This window comes from Marmota flaviventris, chromosome 14 (genome assembly GCF_047511675.1).
Source record: "Marmota flaviventris isolate mMarFla1 chromosome 14, mMarFla1.hap1, whole genome shotgun sequence".
NCBI classification, from domain to species: Eukaryota; Metazoa; Chordata; class Mammalia; order Rodentia; family Sciuridae; genus Marmota; species Marmota flaviventris.
This window is the reverse complement of record NC_092511.1, coordinates 88,517,634-88,536,056: the sequence shown is the minus strand read 5'-3', so window position 1 is coordinate 88,536,056 and position 18,423 is coordinate 88,517,634. Positions and strand designations below refer to the sequence as shown.

Genomic DNA, 18,423 nt, shown 5'->3' with positions numbered 1-18,423 from the left:
GCTAGGACCCTTTTTCTATTGGGCCAGAACTGTGCTCTGAATGTGCTTGCTGAGAAGAGCTTGGAATTTTCTAACTGAAGCAGTTCGTGCAAGCTGCTTCCACTTGCAGGAACAAAGTGTGTTCTCCTTGAGCACTTTGGGTTGTCCCTGGTTGAACTAGAGTGTGTCAGAAGCACTTGTAATGATTGGCATTCATGGTTTCACATTGAAGCCTCTGTGCCATCTGTCAACCACTGATGGCTGCAAGTGGGGCCCTGCCATTCAATGAGTTTTCTGAAAAAGTAGGAGTTTTGGAGAACTGATCTTCTCAGCATTCCCCTTGCCTCCCCAAGTTGGGTGATGTCAATTATAAGGCTTCCTTGGGAGCACACATTTTATATTGGGCTGGAATTGGACTCTGGATGTGATTGCTGAAAATAGCTGGGGAGTGGGAGAATGGAAGCTGTTTGCTGCAAGCAGTTTCAATTTGCTTTGTTGATTAACTTTGTTGTAAGTGGGCACATGCTATTTTTTTCTGTGTGACCTAGAAGAAATCAAAACTGCTTCTTACAGGTGACAGGCATGCTTTCACATTGAAGCCTCTGTGCCATTGATCAAAAACAGTTCACTCATGTGGCACCTGTACTTCAAGTGAATGTTGTAAACAAGTGTGACAAATGGCTCTCAATGAGACTTTGGAGAACTGATCTTCTCAGCTGGTCCTCTTTTCCCCTGCAAGTTGGTGATGCTAGATTCAAGAGATCTCTTTCTGGCACCCTTCGTGTTTCATGCCTGAACTGTGCTCTGAAAGTTCTTGAGGAGAACAGCTTAGAAGTGCAGAAGTGAAGCTGTTTGTGGAAGCAGCTTCAAGTGGCACAAGCTAACTTGTTCTCAGTGAGCACATGGGGATTTTTCCCGGGTTGAAGCAGTGTGAATGAGAATGGCTTCTCAGAGCTGGTAGGCATGTTTGCATTTGGCAAACTTTGCCATCTGTCACCCAGAGTTCCTTGCATGAAACCTGCATTTCCAGTGTTTTCAGAAAGGTCTGATGAGTGGTTTCCATGGAATTTTGTGGAATTGATCTTTTCAGCAGTCCTCACTGCCTTCTCAAAATTGGTGATCCTGGTGCAAGGACTCTCTTGTCAGCCAATATTGTATTTTGGGCGTGACCTCGGCTCTGAATGTACTTGCTGTACTTCCCATCTTTCCTCTCTCTGGTCCATTCCTCAGATCCCATCCTCCTTTCAATAGGGCCTCATCCAGGAAGCCTGCCCATGTGCCTCCCACTTGATTTAAACTTCTCCAGTGCACTTGTTGTCAAAGCAGGGACTCCGAGGAGAGAGGGGCTCTCCATTCTCCACATGGATGTCTCTCAGCAGGGAGGACTCCTCCATGCTTGGATGGCAGGGCTGTGATCACCTGGAAGGTGGAAATAGGAGGCTTCCAGGGGGCTGGTGGTGTTCCTAGCCAGGGTGCTGGTCACTGCAGTGCATTTAATCTATGGACCTCAAGGAGCCTTATGCTGCAGATTTGTGTACTTCTGTATCTGTATGCACACAGTTCTTCATGTGGGGGAAAAAAAGGAATGTTTCCAAAGTTTGCTTTATATTATACTCAACTGGTAATTTACAAACCCCAGTGTCCCATCTTAGCCCAGAGATATTCCATCAGCCCAGGGCCAGTGGGTGGTCCAGGGGTCAGTATTATGTACAGTTCCCAGGTGGTTCCAGTGTGCAGCTGAATTTGAGAGCCAGTGTACCGTAGGATTTTCCCCTTGAGGTTAGAACTCATTGACTTCCTCTTATGTCATTTGACTGGTTCAGGATATTCCTTGTCTCATTAACTATCTGTGAAATCTTCAAGTTAGCAATCTCTGGTCATTTCTACCCTCTGATGGCACCTGGTTCAACAGCTTGTTGTTGGGTGGGGTCGGTCATGGGCAGTCCTGGGTCACAGAGAGGGACAGGAAGACCATAATGTGGAATAGTGGTGTAGAGAGTAAGGGTGGGGCCAGAGCCCACACTGTGGTTAGGGTAGGGAAGGGATCTGAAGAGACTACCTTGAAAGCGAGATCTGGCTGCGTTAACCAGGAATCAGGGCCTGGAATTGGAAGCAATGACAGGGCTTCTGACTAGAAATGACACATCCTTCTGGGCTGAGATGGAGGTCCATCCAGGCAGAGGAAAACACAGCGGATGTAGGAGAGGGGGATGGTCTAGATCACAGAGCAGCTCCGTCATCATATCATAGAGAGTGAATTTTTTTCTTCCAGTTGTTGGTAAATGCTAATTCATTCACGTGTTACATTCACATCCACCTCGTCCATCGGAAAGGCCGCTCAACCACCACAGGCAGTGATATCTTGGTGGATGTGTGCATTCTAAAAGGAGGTGAGGTTGGCGCCAATAGAGTGTGGGGGCACTCGGGCATTGGCAAGCTTGCTTTGGAGAGCGAATCCTCTAAATGTTATTGGGCTGGCTTTTGAAAGCTCGTGTGGTTTGGCTAGATGTAGAATTCTTCCACACAATTAAGCATGGTGTATATTTTAGAGAGCATGATCACTGAGGGGCAGGTTGCGGGTGTGAAGCCGTGAGAGTTAACATCTATCATGTTTCTCACCTGGAGTTGGCTACCTACAACTGGTGACAGTGTTTTGCTACTGCTGAGCAATACTGAACAAGTCTCTGGCCCAGTAATCCATTGCTGAACTACATCACCAACAAAAAGACATTGAGTGAAATTGAGGACCAGAAGAGCCCGGGAACCACCTGACAGCTGCCTTAAAGTCCTGAGCTCTGGCACATCATATGCCAACTCAACTGGGTATCAACCTTGTCTTCCTGGGCTCATCAGAACTGTGTGCTTCAACTTTCAGAAGCAAATGCAGAATGATAGAATCTTCTCTGAGGACACTTTTCGAAGTCTTGTTTGCAGCACGTCTTCTAAGTCTTATTTGCAGCATGTCTTCATGGAATGAGTAGTCATTTGGCATTCTGTTGTACTTAAAATTTCATGAGATTCTGCCCCTACTTGGTAGCTTGTGTGAAAGAGACTCGGCCTGAATGCATTTTACATGCCAAAATATGGCTTGTCTTTTCTCCTAAACCTATCAGGGCAGTCAGAGCAGCCAAGGAGTACTATCAATTCAGGCATAAAATGGCCAGATAGACTGGGGTCACTGTACACCTTTCTAGAACCTTCTTGCATGCTCTGGCTTCCCTGAGGTAAAGTGTGGGGACCCTGCGATCCAGATTTGTTAGCAAGTAGTGTTCTTGGGAGGCGATGCTAGAAAACTCCAGGTGGGAACAGGAAGTGATTAGGAACTGGAAGACAGGGTGTACCAGCCAGTTGTTGTCACTGAGTGACTAAGCACAGTCCTGATAAGGAATGCTGGAGGTCCATGTAGATCATGCTACTAATAGAAGTCCTCTTACAGGGTGAGAGAGCTGGGGTGTTCTCCACCCACTCCTTCCAGCCATGGCAGGAAGCTGCTGCTGGCCTGCACTGTAGGCAAATGGGCCATGGTGCTGGGGGCTGGAGGTCAGCTGGGATGTGAAGAAATGGCATAGTGCTGGACAATGTCATCCAGCTTTGAATCCCTGGGATCTTTAGCAGGGCAAGGTCAGAGACTGTGCTCAATGTAGCGTCTACTTCTCAGCATAGTGCCAGGCGCACAGCAGACCTTCATCAATACCCGTGGAATGCGCTGGCCGTCACCAAATAGTGGTTCACTGCAGGGCCTTTCCCAAGTCCTCTTCTACCTCAGAGTGCCTGTGTCTCGCAGAGAGTTAACCAGTTTCCCAGGCCACACTAGAGTTCCTGGTTTTGCCAATCTGGGGTGGGGTCTGAGAATGTGTGTTTGTAACAAGGTCCCAGGTGACCCTGAAGGTGCTGGGTCTCAACACAGGTGACTTTCCCCCTCCCCTGGGGTCATTTGACAATGCCTGGAGATCTTTTGTGTTATCACAAGTAAAGGGTGCTGGTGCAAAACTCAGGTAGAGGCCATGGGTGCTGCTGAATGTCTACACTGCACGGGGAAGACCTCTGCAGACTAAGAAGGATCTGGCCTGATGGGCCAAGGGCGCCAAGGTGAGGAACCCAGTGTGGAGTACAAGCACATGAACTTGGGTGTGTGCAGGTATGGCCTCGGGGCTTGTTTCAAAGGTGGCTTCTGTCAGTGCAAAACTCCAGCACCTGTGAGTGGCAGCGTTTCTAACAAGCTCTGAGCAGGGATGCTGGTGCTGCTGACCAATCGACCACACTTGGAGTAGCCAAAGTGACGTGGAGTTCTTAGGACACCATGAACTTCTCAGAAACGCAAAGTGGACATCTCCTGCATTAGTTCAGAAGAAAAGAAACTCTGAGTTTGAATAATCCTCTTTGGACTCATCTAGTTGCAAGTTTGCCCTTAAAGCAGCGCTGAGACAGCGGGACCAGGTGGGGGACAAAGCTCCACTCCTCTCCTAGCCGCAGGCAGAGGCCTGCTGAAAATGAGGAGGGTGCAGAGGTGGGTGAGAACTACCTTACTTCAGTCCCCAAGCATCCAGTCAAGTCTATTGTCACCTGGAATGGTGGCTTCTTTTCCAGGGCCCACGCTAACATTGGGGTTTGCATCTGCCTGCCTTTCAGTTCTGCGAATGGAAGGTGGGAACTGGCTGCTTGAGACACGGTTGCTCTCTTGGGAGAGGATATGGGAGAAATGACATGACGCCCAGCCCTCCAGAGCCCGCACCCCTGCCCCTGTGATAAATGGCAGAATTAACAAGGTTTGGTTGAGAGGGTCCCCACAGATTGGTGACTTCCCATGTCAGCCAGCAGATGTCACTATGGCTGGCAGAACAGAATGCCTTTCAAGAAAAAAAAGAAATAATATAGAGATAGAATATTGAGGTTTAAAAAAAAAAAAAAAGACCCAATACCTTACATTATTAAATAATTCAATCTTCCATAATCTGAACACTACCCCACTGTAGAAAAAAGAGCAGGTATTATTATCTCCTTCATTTTGCAGATGAGCTAACTGAGCCTCAAAGAAGTTCCCTGGGGCTTGGGGTGTATAGGGGTGTAGTTCAGTGGCAGAGCCTGTGTTTCATTCCTAGTACCAAAACAAAAAACAAACAACAACAACAACAAAAAACAACAAGAGGCCCCTTGATTTGCCTGGTGGCAGAAGCAGAATTCAACATGAGTTATCTGACCTGCACACAGGCTCCTATTATGTTCTGGAAGACAGAAGGCTGCAGTCATAGGATCTTGTGAGATAGAATTTTGAACACATCTTTTTCCTTGTGAAAAACAAAAACTCCATTTTTTTTTTTAATGTTGAGAGCTTTGTCGTCTATAGTTAAGTTTGAGGACTATGTTGGCACAGGGTAAGGGATCTTTATGTTACCCCATGATGGACACACAAAATGTGGTACATCCATAAGATGAAACTGTGTGAGAAGGCTGAAGTACTGACACATACTGTATTATGGATGGAGCTTGAAAATGCTGGCCTGAGAGAAGCCAGTCACCAAAAGGCCACAGAGGACATGATTCCATTCCTATGAAATAACCAGAATAAGCTCATCCATAGAGACAGAAAGTAGGTTAGTGGCTGCCAGGGGCTGGGCTGGGAGGAATGGAGTGACTGTTAATGAGTGCGGGATTTTCTTTTTGGGGTAATAAAAATGTTCTGGAACTAGATAGAGGGAATGGTTCCAACAACATTGTGGATATAGTAAATGCCGCTAAAGGTTTTAAAATGGTAAAATTGGTAAATTGTGTTATATGTATTTTATACAATGAATAAAAAAGTTAAACCACCAAAAAAAAAAGAGTGAGCTGGTGGGGAGGGGGAAGCAGAGAGGGGAAAATGGCATCAAATAGAAGTCAGAAGCCAAAGCTACCTTTGGCCTAGCGGGCTATGGTCCATACTATCATTTTAGGAATGGGGGACATTCTCCAATAAACCCTCTATCTGGTCATGTCATTGAGGTACTGCTTTTGAGATTTAGGCAGAAATTCTCCAATGAAACACAAAGTTCCTGGCTTCTCTCAACTGAGAAAGCCTCCAGGTTTTGGCTCCTGGCCTATTTGTGTCATGAAACATTTTCTTGAAAGAAACAAACACTTTGCACTGAATAAACATATATTTGATGTACCTTACCCACAGACATCATATTGACGGGTTTTAAAAATTGATTCATTTTACAAATTCAGCAGCGTATTCTGAAATTCCTTTGCTATACATATAATTTTACCCCTTTTGGGCAATTATTTGATAGGTGTCATGGATGTTTTAATTGTTAGAATTTGTGTGTGTGTGTGGTTTGGAAACAGGGCATAAATTTGGCCTTCTTAATGGGCCATGTTAGTATACACAACTGCTCACACATGCTTAGCAGTAATTATAAGTTACATTTCCTTCCTTTAATCTTTTCCTGAAGATGTGCCTTTCATGTGTAAAGACAAGTGTTTTCAAAATTGACTCTCTGGACAGATCTTTGGGCTCAGATGGTCAGTGTTCCAAACTGTGCCAGAAAACACCAAATCTAATTTCACAGGCTGGGCTGTCCTTAGCTCTGGCCTCCAAATTCATTCCCCTTCCTGGCTGTACAACCCATGAGACTTGCCAGAAAGGAAGAGCCATGGAAGACTTTAAGGAGGACAGCCACAGGATCCTCTTTGCTCCTAGCCTCTTGAGAAAATAATAAAAACAGTAACGTCAAGCAAACACGTGGTCTAGAACCTTCTTCTGTAAATAATTAGTATTTACCATATTGATATGTGTGCCGATGTCCAAATTTTATTTCTTTGAGAGAGAGAGAGAGAGAGAGAGAGAAAGAGAGAGAGAGAGAGAGAGTGTGTGTGTGTGTGTGTGTGTGTGTGTGTGTGTGTGTGTTTGATTCTGAAGAATCAAAGCCAGAGAACAGAGATAATTCTATTAGCTGCATCTGGATAGCACTTGGCCTCCTTTCCTAGCAGGGAAGGACCTGAAGTCAATGGCAGAGCTTGTTCGTGGTGGAGCCAAGTGTGTCTGCAGCATTTTCAATGCTAGAGCATCGGTTCTGAGAATTTTAGTATAGCACCTAATTTTTTTATCTTTTCAGCAACTTGCAAATGTAGGTGTTGAATGAGGGGTATCCATCAGAGGAGAAAAGCCATTGTTTTGAAGAAGCGGAATGTCTAAAGTCTTGTTAGAATAAGTGGAATGAGGTCACTTAAGACTTCAAGGAGAGACAGCAAAAGCAGGGGTGGCGGGGCTGGGGTTATGGCTCAGAGTTAGAGCACTCGCCTCACATGTGCAAGGCCCTGGGTTGGATCCTCAGACCACATAAATAAATAAATAAAGTTATTTAAAAAAAAGCAGGGGTGGGGTTGGATATACAACAAACCTCAGAGATGTTCCTTCCATGTCAGGAGGTAGCAGGACATTGGAGCAATGCCTGTGCATCCGCTGCTCAGTTCCATCTTGGGGGAAGACCCAGCACTGCAAGCTGATGAGGGACAGGACATAGGAAAGCCATCTTTACTGCAGATGACACAACTGAGCCTCTGGGTCATCCCAGAGGATGAGGGGAGGCAGATGCAAGCCAGGCTTGGAGGAACCCATGGAGTACCATCAGGTGACCAACAGCCAGTTCAAAACTCTATTGTTCCTTAGAAAACTTGGAATGGAACCACCATTGGGCCCAGCTACTCCACTCCTGGGTCTATACCCAAAGGACTTAATAACAGCATACTGTAGCAATGCAGCCACCCCAATGTTTATAGCGACTCAATTCACAATAGCTAAACTGTGGAAGCAATCTAGATGTTCTACTGTGGATACAAAAAAATTGTCCTATATAAACAAAATGGACTAATACTCAGCATTCAAAGAAAATATAATGATAGCATTTGCAGGTAAATGGATGGAGTTGGAGACTATCATGCTAAGTGAAGTAAGCCAATCCCATAAACCCAGAGGCTGAATGTTCTCTCTAAGAACTGGATGCTGATCCCAAATGGGAGGAATGTGAGAAATGGAGAAATTTTGACCAAATGGGAGGGAGGGGAGGGGAGGACGTATGGGGCAGGATAGATGGTGGAATGAGATGGACATTATTCCCCCAGGTACATGGATGAGTAACATAGGGTGCAATGCTCCATGGTGTCCAATTAGGGAAATGAAAAGTTTTCTTGCAGTAGTGTACAATGAATCAAAATGCATTCTGCTGTCACATATACTGAATTTAAAAAATCAATTTACAGAAAACCCCTATGGTAAGAGAGCTTCCAGTCCTGGAGCCCAAAGAGTACCAGGGGCCTCTGGGATAAGAGACAGAAGCAAGACAGAACGACACATGCCTGTGACCTTAAGCATGGGGAATGGAATACAGTCACATAATAGAGGTAGAAAAATGGTTGTGAGCGATATTTTCCTAATGACTATTAAGGCAGATGGCAATTGGTTGTTGGTGTCCTGACCCACAGCAGTCATTTTACAAGCAATGCCCATCCAGCGCTCTGTCTGGGCCTTGCTCTGGGCCACCACTCTCCCTGCCTGGCCTATGTCACAGTGTCCCCTTGCAAGCAAGGGGAGTGGCAGGCACCTTTTCAGGGGCTCTGTCCTTCTGGGCAGCAGTCCCATCCCCCTGGCTGAGGAGCCATTTCCCATTGGAAAGCCCAGCATCCAGGGCCGTGTCCACTGGGTCCCACGCCTAGAGAGGCAGCCACAGGCCTCACATCTAGGAAATTGGGGACAGGTGAGGAGGCTAGTTAGTTGCTGTCTCACGTTAGGTCAGCAGCCTATCTGACAGCACTGAGTTGCTTAGAGCCTCACTGAGTTGCTTAGAGCCTCACTTTTGCTGAGGCTGGCTTTGAACTCAAAATCCTCCTGACTCAGGTCCCGACCCGCTGGGATTACAGGCGTGTGCCACTGCACCCCACAAGGTAACAGTTTTAATCATTCATTTAAGTTAAAAAGTGGCATTGAAATTCTATAGAACTCCTGTGCAATTACCCTGCACAGAAGATGGAAGGAGACCCTTATCGTTATACAAAATACATATATGTTGGTGTGAGGTGGAAAGAAAAAAGAGTGAGAGAGAGAAATGTGTCAAAGTAGATTGAGTAGAGAGAGGTGATATGGGGGAGGGGAAGGGAGGGGGGATAGGGAGGGCAGCAAAATACAACAGACACTAGTATTATTGTATGTATATACGTGGCTGTATAACCAATGTGATCCTGCAATCTGTACACGTGGAAAAATGAGAATACCCCATTTGAATCAAATGTATGATATGTCAAGATCATTGTATTGTCTCGAGCAACTAATAAAAAATAAAAATAAAAAAAAAACAAAAAAATAAATTCTATGAAACTTATGATTCACTAGATAAAACTAAAATTTTGTATTATTATTCATTTTATTATTATTCAATTTATCAATTTAAGTGGTAATATTTTTGTTATTTTAATTTTTATGTTTATCAGAAATTTTTTTATTGTATTGCTTTTGTTTCCTTTATATAGGTCCTGCATAGGCACAATTTTATTTGACTGTTACACTGTGAATATTTTCCCACATTCATAAATATTATTCACAACTATGATTTTTTAATGCCCACCCGTTGAATTAAGTTCTTTATTAACATGAATTTTACTATTTTAATATCAAGTATAAGACTGTTGAACTTCAAAGGCTATTTAGATTTACTATTATTTCAACTCTTTCTGACACTTTCTGGAGGGACAATGAGGTTAACTTATACACCTGTTAACTTACACTTATGTGAGTGAAGTTCATGTTTGAAACACATGTGTGCATGTGCACACACACCGCATGCACAATCCATTGTAGCATCAACGTTGATAGACTGATCTCTTTTTACTTTTTGCAGTGCTGGGGATTGAACTCAAGGCCTTGTGCAAGCTGGACCAATGCTCTACCACTAAGCCATAGCCCCAACCCAAGTTCTTTCTTAATCATGCAAGTAACACCACTTACTAAATGGGACCCATGGAATTTAAGTGAGGACTCTACAACAGGGGACAGTTTCAAAAAGTACAAGGTTACATCCTCTTCAGTAAGTTTGGAAAACCCATGAGTTTTTGTGTCTTGGAGATCTAGAATTTCAAAAGCCATTTCCTCCTTGTCTCGAGGGGCAAAGTTGCAACATATGCAGTCGAGGGGGAGAAATAAAGAATGTCCCTGCACTTCTGCCCTTTTCAATGCTTTATTCACTAGAATCACTCAATAAAATTTCACTCTATAGGTTCTTAATCAAGAAGACGATAATCGTTCATGCTAGGCACTGCAATACATAATCAATTCACAGCAAACGATTCTAGATTAATTCTAAGCACTGAAAACACACTTAATCATGACAGGCTAATGACAGACATTCCCTCTGCATGCTAAGTTCAAAAGTCTGAAGCCTTAGGCTTTATGTCCAGCAGATACACACTCACTCAGACAGTGGTGATCAGGTCAGGAACCAAGGCAGGCTTCTCTTGGAATGGAGCTGACGGCCGGCTGAGAAGAGGGTGAAACAGGAAGAAGTTGCGGCTCTCACCAGGGTCAAGATGTGGCTGTAGAGTTGGAGAGCGGTAAGGATCAGGCACAAGATGACAAGTGATGAGATGTCAGTCCAGATCCTCATCAGACTCTCCAGCTTGGGTGCATCCTTGTTTTGGCTGGCTGAATGTCTGTTCCTTTACTCTATTATTTATACTAAATTTTGGGGCTTTTGACCCCCCTTTCAATCCTTATCAGTTACCACCAGATTTCTTAGTGACAACATTCACCCTGGGGTTAAAACATCTGGTCTGGTGGTCCCTCCCTTATTTTCTCGCCTTTCCCTCTTTTCAGGGGAGAACAGCCTGACAGAGGCTTCACTCTGTTTTTCAGGATGGGGAGAAGTGACTTGTTTGTGTCTGAGGGCTCCCTTAGGCATGCCAGGTGAGACTGCAGGTTTCAAACTGAAGTTTTTAAAATGGAGTCACTTAGGCTCAGGCCTAAGGCCATCCTCACACTCCTGAAATAGCAAAGCATGCTGGCTTCCACAGAGGTCTCCCACTGCAGCCCAGCTCAGCAGGACTCAGGAGCAGTGACCTCATAAGTCCACATAACTGAGGACAAGGAGGGCTGTTGGAGAGTCAGAGGCAAATGTGGGCCAACAGTGCAGGTGTGTGAGGATGAGGGGCACGCTCGAACAAGAAGAGTTGGAGAAGAGCCTTTTTCAAGCAGGGAAAAGATGATCAGAAATAAAATTCCCAAGGCCTCTGGGTCTAAAATACTCCTCTAAGGGTAAGAGTCAACTCAGAAAAAAATGAGGCTGTGGGCATGAGGGGGAGAGACCAGTGGGCCCAGCTCTAGCCACCTCTCTTCTCCTTGAACCTAAATCCACAGGTACAACCAAGCCTGTGGTACTCCAGCCCCATGACCTGACCCTCGTTTCTGTGTCACTACACCACTAATCCAGGTACCACGAGACTTCCACACTAAAATGATCCGCATCTTCACAGTGGAAAATTCCACGGTCACCACACAACCCGGGGAAGCACACGACATGGTGCTGTGTGAAAAGAGCGGCAGTCCATTGTTGGAGCAGCAGATCACTGGCCAGCTAATCCCTTCTGATTTTTCTATATCTGCTGGACATTCTAGAATGATCATGAAATGCCTTGGTTATCCAAAATTTAACCTACTGCTAAACTGTGAACTCCATCTTCAATGATTGCCTGACAAGCTAATTTAGTCCAGATCACACTTTCAAACACTATCACAAATAGGAAGCGTGAGTAGTGATGTGTCTTGAACTTTTCAAGATGCGATGTCCTATCTCCTCAGCTAAGGCCCAGCTAAAAACAGTGTGTGCCTTCTTGGTGTGACTCTAAATCAGCAGGGTATCTGGGGCACAATTCAATACCTTTAAGCCTCAGGTGCCCCAAATAAGGGGCTCCAAGTAAACTAGCGCTCTCCAAATACAGCTGTGGCACATGAGATAATTCTAGGAGCTACTTGAACAAGAACATGCATTTTTAGTTTAATAATCACTAAAATGTTAATTCTTTAAAAATCAATAAAGGAAAGCACCCCTACTTTCCTGTTGCAGGAGGTGGAAGTGTGTGCCAGTCTACATACATTTAGTGAAGAAGCTGTAGGGTCTGTACTGCTGGCCTGACCAGCTGATGGGAGGAGAGATACAGCACTGTGTCTGCAGCGCATGGCTCAAGCTCGTGAAGTGTCGGCTGTCTCTGGCTCCCCACAGTGACAAAGGGCCTACAGAGAGATGAAACAAAACCAAGTTAGACATCCCTGGCTGTGGCGTTGTCAGCACCAAATAACTGTCACTAAAGTCACTAAAAATTCTAATCTTTTGAGAATCATATTTGAGGACAATTGTTCTTTAAACCAAATTTTTGGCTGATAGCCAGCTAAATGCCCATCCTCATTAAGAGAGGTTACAGTTGCTTCACTCAGTGGATGTCACAGTCTCAAGAAAGCTCTGTGCAGCCAGGGTTTCTGCCCTGCATTATCCAGTCTGAGCTCCTGGGCTGCTCTGGGCAAATGGCGCCCTCTGCTGTATGCAGCTGGGCAGTGGGCAGATGAGGAAAGACCTTCAAGTGAAACTGTTCAGAAGAACAAGATGCAATGTGTAGAGGGTACCCTGCCCTTTATGTTCAAAACACAGGGAGGCAGGGAATGCATGTTGTAGACAACACCAGAAGATCATGCAAAAAACTGAAGAGCGGCTGCCTCTGTGGAAGAAAACAGGGGCATTTAAGGCTGGATGTGAAAGACCTGCGTTTTCGTATTTTGAGGGATTTTTTTTTTTTTTTAACCACATGCATCTATTACTTGAGAAATGGTTTTAGAACAGCCATGTCTGAGAGGAAGCCATCTGACCAGTCCCAGGGATGGCGGTGTCAGGTGAGGAAGAAGGCAGAGGTGACAGGAACAGGTGGCTATGAAGGAGTGGGACAGTGCTGGCAGGATCAGTGTATGCACAGATTCTAGAGCTCTGTGCTTCACTAGAGAAGTGACAGGATTAAAACAGCCCTGGAGGGAAAGTGGCCTTAAGGGCATTGGATTGATAAACAGAAAACAAAAACCTGACAACAGCTGTTTTCAAGTCTGAGTGAAGCCATGCAGAGGACAGTAACTGCAGCTTCATCAGCAGCACCAACCATGGCTCACAGGGCCAGAGAAAGAAGGCAGGTAAGGACAGGGAGAGCAACATCTAAGGGTGGTAGGAAGCCGTCACAATATCTCCTCTGAATACAGACAATGAAACACAGGGATCATCTTTAATCACCAGAGAGAATATAATAACAACCTTTTTGTTTCATAAGATAAGAAATGTAGGCCTATGAGACTTCAGAACTTTGTCATCCCAAATCTCATTCTGCTGTACACATTTTAGCCATTCTTGTGAACCCCTTCATCTTCAACACGATATCTTAATTAATAATAACATTTCATCTTGCCCTGTGCACCATTATGACCTCTGATATATTTCAAGAAGAGTAAAAATCACTATCAGATTTTTTTTCACACTGAGAATGTGTCTGAGTTTATTTTTTACGTAAATTTTTTAAATTTATATGATGGCAGAATGCATTACGATTCTTATTACACATACAGAGCACAATTTTCCATATCTCTGGTTGTATACATAGTATATTCACACCAATTCGTGTCTTTGTACATGTACTTTGGATAGTAATGATCATCACATTCCACTATCATTAATTACCCCATGCCCCCTCCCTTCCCCAGATTATTTTTGAAAGACAGAAATATCATTCATAGCTAATAATGTATCCAGCCTAAAAGAGTTCAACTGTCAAACATAGAAAGAAATCAACTTCAGAATTTAGAAATAGCCACTATTTTTTAATGGGGGGAAGGGAAGAACTGGGAATTGAACCCAGGGCCTTGTGTACATTAGAAACAGTCATGTTTGCTGGGTGCGATGGCGCAAGGCTGTAATCCCAGTGACTCAAGAGGCTGAGGCAGGGGGATCACAAGTTTGAAGCAGTTAGAGAGAGACCCTGTTTCAAAATAAAACATAAGAAGGGCCAGTGAACGGCCTCATTGATAGGGTGCCCCTGGATTCAATCCTCAATACCACCAAAAACAGCAGTCTACAACTGACTGTGCTAACATTGTATCATAATATTTTTTTAAATATTTATTTTTCAATTGTAGTTGGACACAATACCTTTATTTTATTTATTTATTTTATGTAGTGCTGAAGATTGAACCCAGGGCCTCACACATGCTAGGTGAGCGCCCTACCGCTGATCCCCAGCTCCTGCCCTGTATCATAAGATTTTAAAGAAGAAATCCCCAAAGGTCACCCTGAGTCACGTTCTGAAGCTCAGTGACAGGTTACCATCATCTCACTTATCGACTCTGCTCTGATTCTTTGAGTTCTTATTCATTTCAGGCCATGAGACCCGAGACTCAAGAAGCAACACCTTGCATCCCCAAGTCGGAAGCCCCTCAGGTGGGGACACGAGGGCCCCCAGGGTTCTACCTCAGCACACATCACTTTCCACACCAAGAACTCCTTCCTTCTCACTTGGGTCTCTTCTATGAAACCAAACTGGTTGGTGAGAGATTTTAGATTACTATGTTTCTAACTGATCTGTTGCAGCATTTAGAAAAATACAGTGACAGGTACTAAGGAAAGCAATCGACTTCTTAAAAGTCAGGCAATTATTAATTCCAGGAAAAAGAAACTGTAACAGTAGAATACTACCCTAGCTCAGCTCTGAATGTGCACATAATTTAATAACAAACAATGCCCAGAGATACAGTCCAAACTGTGCTTCTACCGATATTGGAAGAAAGTAAGGGTAAGGATAGACTGTTACATCTCCAAGTAGCATAACAATGTTGATTAAAGAACAGCAGACACAACGGATTTAGAAATATAACCAGAGGAAGGTGAAAGAATTGAAAGTGTCCCTAGATGATGGGAAGGAGCAGGAAAGGACTAGGAGTGAAAGCTCTGAGTCTTTCACTACTTTATGGAAGCTCATTTTTTTTTTTTTTAAAACTTCTGGTGTGGGTGCTGGGGATTGAACTGCGGGCCTTGGGCACCCTAAGCAAGGCTCAACCTCTGAGCCGCACCCCCAGCCTGGAAGTTAATATTTTAAGGAATAGCACAGCAACCTGCAGTGGGGACAGCTATCCCTATTTACAGAGGAGGAAACCCAGGTGTCAACGTGCACCTGGAAGCAGAGGTGGGAAGTGTCGCTCCAAATCAGTGCTCCTTCCCAAAGCCCATCCTGGGCCACCCCTCAGCCAAGAGTGGTCTTCGCTGGTCTTCCTCCCAGAAGCCTTTCCCAGGCCCCTGCCAGCTCAGGTCAGGGCAGTGCCTGGCACATGTTAAGGGGCAAATGAGTTGTTTATACATCAGTGAGTGAATCAACCAAGCCACAAATCAAACTGGTTGATTCATAGTGGGTGTGACAGGTCGTAGGAAATCTGCCACTATGCAGAAAGCTCTGTCAGCTGGACTTCTCCCAGGATCTCCAAGGCATCTCACAGGCCAGTCTCCAAGAGGAAAAGGCAGGAGACCCACAGGGAAGCCCAGCACTCAGGAGTCCCAGAAGCTCAGGACACAGCAGGACTTCAGCTCTGCCCTACACAGCCCAGGTGAAAGGGCCAGGCTTCCCTGTACAGCAAGGCTGGCCTGGCCTCCACTCCCCAGAGGTGGCAGAAGAGAGGCCCTGCACTATGTCAAGGGAAGTCTGTGTCCACAGGAGGGGACATCACAGCAGCCAGACAGCTCCTTGACCAGCCCTGCCATCACTGGCTGTGGGATTTTTTTTTTTTTTTTGGTACCGGGGATTAAATTCAGAGGTGCTTAACCACAGAGCCACATCCTTACTTCTTTATATTTTTTATTTTAAGACAGGGTCTTGCTAAGTTGCTGAGGCGATTCTTGAACTTGCGATCCTCCTGACTCAGCCTCCTGAGTCGCTGGGATTACAAGTGTGCACCCCTGTGCCTGGCCTGGCTGTATGACCTTGAACAAGTCACTTGGCCCCTCAGAGACTCACCTTATCATCTCTAAATGGGAATAATCTCATGAAAGCCAGTGTGAGGGTTGAACGAGGTGACATGTTTAAGCCCAGTGCCCAGCACCTGCCCAACCATGGAGACCATTATGTTTTAAAGCCATGAATTACAACATCTGAACTCATGAGAAACTTGAAAAACACTCAAGACTGTATTACCATCATCAAGGATATGCCTTGTCCATTTACATTTTGAAATCTACAGAAACTATTATTAAATCTATGGGAAAAGGGAGTTGCCAAATGAATCTCACCAATGCTGAGCGCCCAAACAGAAACTGTGGAAAGGTGTTCAGGAGAGCTGCCTGCACCAGAAACGACCTGTCAATTAAAAGTAAATAAATAAATATTCTTTTGTTCCAGTGCTGGGGTTGAACCCAGGGCCTTGAAACTGGAGTCCCGGTGCTTCGCCACTGAGCCACATTCCCACCCCCCCTACTTAGGGTCTCCAACTTCTAATTCTCCTGCCTCAGCCTCCCAATTTGCTGGGATTACAGGCAAGGACTACTGCCCTCAGCAAAAGTGGTTTTGTTTTCTGGTGCTGCGACAGAACTCAGAGCCTCAGGCATGCTAGGCAGGTGCTCTTCCACTGAGCTACATCCCCAGGCCCCCAGGAAAAACAACATTTTTAAAGATGCATTCCCACATGAAGAGGAACATTGAAATAGTAACCTGAGCCAGCTATTGTGGCACACACCCACAAGCCCAGATACCCAGGAGGCTTAGGCAGGGGGAACCCAAGTTCAGGTCTCAAAGATAAAAGGCCTGGGAATGTGGCTCTGTGGTGAAGCACCCCTGGGTGCAATTCCCCAGTACCCCCTAAAATTAATAAAACAGTAAACACCCACAGATCACACTGTCCACAGAATTAAAGACCTGAGAGATGTGGACGAGTGATTTCCAGGCTCGGTGGCCACTGGCCAAGCAGCTGCCCCAAGGCTTCACCTTCTCTTCACCCTCCCATCCAACCAGGCACCATGCCTGGCTGTCCCCTTAAAAATTCTTCTGCCTGGCGGCCACACTTCTGCTCTCATCCTGCTGCCACTTCTTTGTTCAGGCCTCCGCATCCCTGGGCCATAGGGTAAGGGTCTCCTAGTGGGTCTCTCACCTCTCCCCTGGAAATTACCACCTTTCTACACTAGGTAGCTTTGTCAATTCACAGCCCTGACATGTCCTTTCCTGGATCCCTGCTGCCAGTTAGGAATTCTGGGCACAGCCTGCAGGACTGCCACGTGGCCCCAGCCTTCCACACCAGCTTCCTGCTGCCCTTGCCCCACCCTCCCCACAGCCATCCAGACCTGCAGTTAGTCTTGAGCTCACTCTGATACACTTTTGTGTCTCCACCAGGTCCTCCTGGTTTGCAGCACAGCAGCTCTTACAAAACCTCCCTGACCCTCTGCCCTCTGGAGCCCCCACGCACCAGGCTCTGACTGCACTGCCCTGTGCAAACTTCACACAGCGTCGTCCTCCAGAACAGGCTGGGACAGCACTTTCGGGAAACTGGCTTTTGGCAAAGGGGCCATGACCACTCAATGGGGGAAAAATGGATTCAATAAATGGTGTTGGAACAACAGGGTTCAAACCCACAGGAGAATGAAGTTGGAGCCCCACCTCACACTCTAGGCACAACTTAACTCAAAGTGCTCTAATGACCTAAAGGTAAGAGGTAGAAAAGTGATCAGTGGTGACTTGGGCCTGGGTGCCACTTGGGAAGCTGGGGGTCACTGGGCAGCTGGGGGCAATAGCTAAAAAGCTGCCTTTTTGGAGTGATGAAATTGTTCTAATTAGTTTACAATGGTGAGTGCACAGGTTTGTGAAAATATTCAAAACCAGTGAATTGTGCATTTCAAATGGTTGAACTTTATGGTATGTGAGTTGTATTTCAATGTGGCTGAAAAAACAACATGAAAAATGGTTATACACAACAAGGTAAAAAGAGGGGAAAAGCCAGACTTTGGTGCCAGGCATTTTGGGTGAAAAAACCTTATGTCCCTTGCTCAATTTGTGTGCCTCCCTCCACCATGGTAACAAAGAATGTAATAATAAAATCTACTCCGTGTAGGGATTGGGAAGACAGGGAAAATGTGTGAACAGATTAAAAAAGTTGCTGGCACATGGTTTAGGGTTCATGAAGTCAGCCCTGGCATAGGCTCCGCTTCCCCTTAGGGTTGGCCTGCTGGGGGCAGTGCCCTCCGCGCGCTCCGCCTGCTGGCCTGTCACCTCAGCTGGTGAGGTAGGTTGCCACAAGATCCTCACCTAGATACAAACTCCCTAGTGTGAGGCCTGCGGCTGCCCCCTCGTGGCCGTGGGACCGTGTGGACTCGCCCGGATGCTGGGCTTTCCGGTCTGAAACAGCTGGTCAGGGTGAGGGGACTG

At 45.7% G+C, this 18,423-nt stretch overlaps 1 long non-coding RNA gene across 1 annotated transcript; it reads right to left on the bottom strand.

Annotated features, from left to right (window-relative positions):
• Positions 1–10,165: 10,165 nt before the first annotated feature.
• Positions 10,166–16,371, bottom strand: LOC139701753 (uncharacterized). Its single transcript, XR_011704265.1, has 3 exons — positions 16,302–16,371; positions 12,095–12,232; positions 10,166–10,539 (listed from the first exon to the last, which is right to left on the bottom strand). It is a non-coding gene; the product is annotated as an uncharacterized lncRNA (long non-coding RNA).
• Positions 16,372–18,423: the final 2,052 nt, after the last annotated feature.